The sequence below is a fragment of the Otolemur garnettii genome, unplaced genomic scaffold, assembly GCF_000181295.1.
Source record: "Otolemur garnettii isolate 467f Iridium unplaced genomic scaffold, OtoGar3 scaffold00141, whole genome shotgun sequence".
Lineage (NCBI taxonomy): Eukaryota > Metazoa > Chordata > Mammalia > Primates > Galagidae > Otolemur > Otolemur garnettii.
In genome coordinates, this window is record NW_003852536.1 from 804,680 (window position 1) to 809,697 (window position 5,018).

Here is a 5,018-nt window from a genome sequence, read left to right on the forward strand (position 1 = left end):
CTTAGGAGAAAAGTCCCAGAATGATAAAGGGACAGAAAGAAATATTTGAAGAACTATGACAGAAAACTTCTTAATTTTGATAAAAATATTAACCTCTAAGAAGCACACCAAACTCCAAACAGGATAAACGCAGAGAGAGTCACACTGAGACACATGATAATCAAACTGTTAAAAGCCAAAAGCACAGAAAGAAGGTTATAAACAGCAAGAAAAAAGCAACTCATCATGTATAAGGATCCTAATACAATTACCATCCGATTTCTCAGCACAAACTTTGGAGGCCATAAGGCTGTGACATGACATAAAGTGCTGAAGAAAAATTAAAATCTGTCAACTAAGTATTCTATATCCAGCAAAACCGTATTTCAAAAACAGGCTGAGCATAGTGGCTCATGCTTATAATTCCAGAACTTTGGGAGGAAGAGGTAGGAGCATTGCTTGAGGTCAGGAGTTTGAGACCAGCCTGCGCAACACAGCAAGACCTCCTTGCTAAAAAAAAAAAAAAAACCAACAAAAATACATCTGGGTGAGGTGGCTTACACCTGTAATCCTAGCACTCTGGAAGGCCAGGGTGGGTGGATTGCTTGAGCTCAGTAGTTGAAGACTACTCTGAGCAAGACCCTGTCTTTTTAGTAGACTCTGTCTCTACTAAAAATAGAAAAACTAGCTGGGTGTGGTGGTGGGAGCCTGTAGTCCCAGCTATGGGGAAGGCTAAGACAAGAGTTTGAGGTTGCTGTGAGCTATGATGTTAGAGCACTCTAGCCTGGGCAACAGCAAGATTCTGTCTAAAAAAAAAAAGAAGAAAAGAAAATGAAAGTTGAAGGCTGAACGCAGTGACTCATGCCTGTAATCCCAGCACTTGGGAAGCGGAGGCAGGTGGATTGCTTTAGCTCACAGGTTTAAGACCAGCCTAAGCCAGAGCAAGACCTCATCTCTGAAAATAGCTGGGTGTTGTGGCAGGTGCCTGTAGTCCCAGCTACTTGGGAGGCTTAGGCAAGAGTATCGCTTGAGCAGAGGAGTTTGAAATTTCTGTGAGCTATGATGCCACCGCACTCTACCCAGGGTGTCGAAGATCTAATCAAGGTGAATGGTTTCACCTGTACTATTTTGGAGCTTGATTTATTTGAAACTTAAGTCAAAATAACGTCTTACTCCTCCCTTAAAATTTACATTGTATTTCATGTGGAGAAGATGGGGGAAGCAGAATTTGGATCGTGGGAATGGTATGTGAATGTGCAGAACGGAGAAGCAAGCTGCACACAATACACAGAGAAGCCACAAAACGCAGTCTCCATTCTCCTTAAAGAAAGCCTCCCCCCGACCCCCAGGAAGGGAGTCGTCCAAGGAGCACTGTGTTCACCCACATCACACAACACTTAGAATTCTGTTCTTTAGGGAATAGTGGCTGGATCAAGCCAGGTCAGATCTCTTGTTTGGGAAGCCGAGCTGTGAGTGATCAATGAGGAACTGTTAAGTTAAGGTCACTTCTGGATTTCATTAGAAGTTACCCCTCTTCCTCAATTTTAGGCCTTGACATAGAACAGCTAACTTGAAGTCATTCCAAGTAATAACATTAAAATAAACAACTTCCAACGAAGTTAAATGTTGGTGCCCAAAAAAGTCTCAGGATAAAAGAACAATCTTTTTGGCTTGAATATTTCATTTTATAAAATGAAAAACTCACTAACTTGTTCTTATTTTTCTCGTTTCTACAAGAACCGCTAAAAACCTTGGACAGAGCTGCAGACCACCAGTGTTTGGGAATCATCTGAGTGGAAGCTATCTGGCAGCCCGTGGCTCACTCATTTTTTCTTTCAATAAGGAGCAGACGTGCCTGCCGGTGAGGGGACTTGCTCCTTGCACATGTTGGCTGTCCTGCGATTGTCAACAGGGGCCCGAACAACTAGGTGTATAGAGGAGGCCAAGAGCCAGAAGACCTCTGAGCAAGATGATTTACAGCTGGGAGGGTGGACCCTCGGGCCATTCATCCACAGGTGTTCCTTGTGGAAGACGTCAGCACGCAGTCGTTTGTTAATTACTCCCCTCACCTGTGTGGAAGGGTCTCAATAAAAGGCTAGCGGTTGCTCGGGGCTATTCTGCGAAGAAGGACTGGCCGCTCGCTACAAGCTTGTACTTCGAATCCGCGTCACGCCTGGTTCCTTCCAGCTCTGTTCGAGACCAGGGCCATAGGGGCCCGAGGGGTCGCCACACGGGTCTACTTTGTCTAGGCAAGGCCTAAAGACTAGAGTGTCTTGTTACTCTAGACGCGAGCTCCGCCACGGCCTGGGGTGCCCCCGCTTGGAACCCGGGCAGCGGAGGCTTCCTGTTTTGAGGACAGCGCCCACAGGATAAAGTAGGAAGGGCCGCGACACCGGGGGTGGCAGTGTGATTGGCTTTGCCTCCTAGGCTTTCTTTTTCTCCAGGTGCTTTATGTGGACACTGGGAAAGGGGCCTCGGTATATACATTGGGGGAGCAGACAGCAGGCCTGGCCCCGTCTTCAGCGGCGACACCCTCTGCAGTCCGGTCAGTCCGTCCACGGCTTCCCCTCCCAGGCCTGCGCGGACAGCGGGCGAGCACCCACCAACATGCGGTTACAGCTCCGCACACCTTGCCGCCGCTGCAAGCGGCCAGTTCTCAAGGCGCAGGCGCGCGCTAAGATAACCCTACAGAGGTAAGTTCTGCTTCAGCGGCCCGTAGAGGGTGAAAGGCTACCGGGAGGTGCGGAACGCAAGAACCGAGGGGAGAGGCCTGTGCCATGGAGCGGCTTTCCATTGGCTCGCCTCGCTCCGCCCTTGGTTCCGATTGGCTGAGGGCCGGGAGCACGCGCCGAGCACGCTCCCGCACACCGCACGGCGTTCGGCCCGGGACAGCGGCGCAGCCAATGGGAGCGGCCTGGGAGGCGGGACTCCGGGGTTCGGACCGCCCCGGGCGCGGGTGAGTTGGTAAACAGATCCGGAGCGCGTGCTGGCAATCATTGCAGCGACGAGCGCGCGGAGGCTGCTGGACGGTGACCGTGGATCCCAGCTTCTTGCAGCCGGGTAAGGCTGCCTCCCGCCGGCCCATTGCACGCCCAGGAGCTGTCTGGATGTGGCCCGACCTGGGCTCAATCCCGGCCTTTTCCCCTCTTGCGTCTTTCTCAATTGATAGCGTGGCTTTCTCTTGGCAAGTTTTACTGTGTCAGGGCGCCCTAGGCGCGCCTCAGGTGCAGAGTGGGAGGTCTGCAGGATCTCCCACCCCTGTGCCCTTCTCAGACTGCTGGTTCTGCCTCGGGGAGGGGATGATGGGCCGTGTGCGGAGCCTCGGGTTCCTGGAACTTGCCCAGGAGCCCCTGTGCTCCGTTGCCCGCTGCCTGTGCCTCTTGTCGCCAATACAGCTTTCCGGCCTCGCCTTCTCACGGTAATGTTTTTCTTCACCCCAAGACCCTCTTGCAGTGTGTTTGGAGCTCGAACTGTCCCAGGCTGCAGGGTCGTTTGAGAAGTTTGACATGTTCAGCTAGCACCAGCTGTTGGATTTTGAATGAACTTGAGGAAGGGGACCCTTCTTGGTCCTTTGCTTTCGCTTTTTCTTGGCCCCTCCTCCTTCTGCAAACACTGGGGCTCTTAGGGCTCAATCTCCTAAACTTGAGCCTTTCCCTGGCTCACTCCTACTCATGGCACAGGGGCAACAGCCCCCTCTGCCAAACCTAGGCCAGTTCTTCCATGTGCTTTGGGTGATGAGGAATGCTGCAGGGCCAGGACTGGGTTTGGGGACATTTGGGTGAGCCATGCTTGCTTCTTGAAGAGTGAGAAGCTTTTGTGCAACGTCCCAGCCTGAGTCCAGCCTGCAGCCTGTAGAATAACTTGGGCCTTGAGTCTACGTGACCGGATTGAGGAGCTGGTCATGCCAGCTCTACCTCCTTGCCAAAGGATTTGAGGACACATTGATGCCAGCCTGCCAGTTGTCATGCCATGAATGAGTGAGTGGGTCACTCTGGCAGGAGGGCTATTGGGAGACTGTCTCTTTTGAGGAGGGCCTTTCTGAGAAGAGACAAAAATGGGGGTTGATGCGTCACAGGAGCAGCATCTTTAAGGCTTAGGTGGTGGCTCTGAGTCTTTTGTTCAGGGGTGCAAATCGTGCAGACAATGCAGAATTGTTATTTTTGGCCTGATTTCAGGCTTCTCAAAGGACAAGTGAACCAGCCAGCCTGTGCATCTCCCACAGCCACTGTGTCACCTAAGACAGGGTTTCTCAGCCTCTGGACTGTCCACATTTTATACCCATAATTCTTTGTCGTAGGGGACCTGACCTGTGCACTGTAGGATATGTTGCAGTATCCCAGGCTTCTAGCCATTAGACTAGTACCACCCCACCCCCACCTGCTGTTGTGACAATCAAAAGTGTCTCCAGATATTGCCAGATGTCTATTAGAGGGCACAATCACCCTTGGCTGAGAACCACTGAGGTAAGAGTCTAACAAGGGTCACCCATGCTGCCAGGGGCCCCCCTGAGTAGGCAGAGAGTAGTTAAGCCCCCTGCCTTAATCTGGTGGTAGAAGCCATGCAGATTGGGCTTTAAAGGAACTCACCTGTGCGCCTGGGACAGAGGCAAAACCTGCAGGTAGAGAGAGATAGGAGGTAGAAACCCTGGACACTGTCCCTGCTATATGGGTGCAGTCACCGGAATGGGGTGGGGGTGCTGAAGAAGTAGAAGACTGGGATTTACACGTGAAATAAGTCTGGGCCAATTTTTATTTATTTTATGACAGAGTCTCACTTTCTGTCCCCCACCTCAAGTGCTATGGTGTCATAGCTCACAGCAACCTCAGACTCCTGGGCTCAAGCTGTTCTCTCGCCTCAGCCTCCTGAGTAGCTGGGACTACAGGTGCCTGCCACAACACCCAGCTACTTTTAGACACGAGGTTCTCGCTCTAGCTGAGGCTGGTCTTGAACTTGTCAGCTCAGGTGATCTGTTCACCTCAGCCTCCCAGACTGCTAGGATTATAGGCTGAGCCACCGTGCCCAGCTGTGGGCCAGTTTTT

At 51.6% G+C, this 5,018-nt stretch overlaps 1 protein-coding gene and 1 long non-coding RNA gene across 2 annotated transcripts in view; both read left to right on the forward strand.

Annotated features, from left to right (window-relative positions):
- Positions 1-2,031, forward strand: part of LOC111728126 — a 12,106-nt gene extending 10,075 nt beyond the window's left edge. Inside the window, exon 3 of the long non-coding RNA XR_002775515.1 lies at positions 1,717-2,031. This is a non-coding gene — a long non-coding RNA (uncharacterized LOC111728126). The remainder of the gene's footprint in view (positions 1-1,716) is intronic.
- An 877-nt stretch (positions 2,032-2,908) lies between these two features.
- COQ8A (coenzyme Q8A) overlaps positions 2,909-5,018 on the forward strand; it is a 43,241-nt gene continuing 41,131 nt past the window's right edge. Inside the window, exon 1 of the mRNA XM_012810756.2 lies at positions 2,909-3,039. The gene's annotated coding sequence lies outside the window, so the exon portion shown is untranslated. The remainder of the gene's footprint in view (positions 3,040-5,018) is intronic.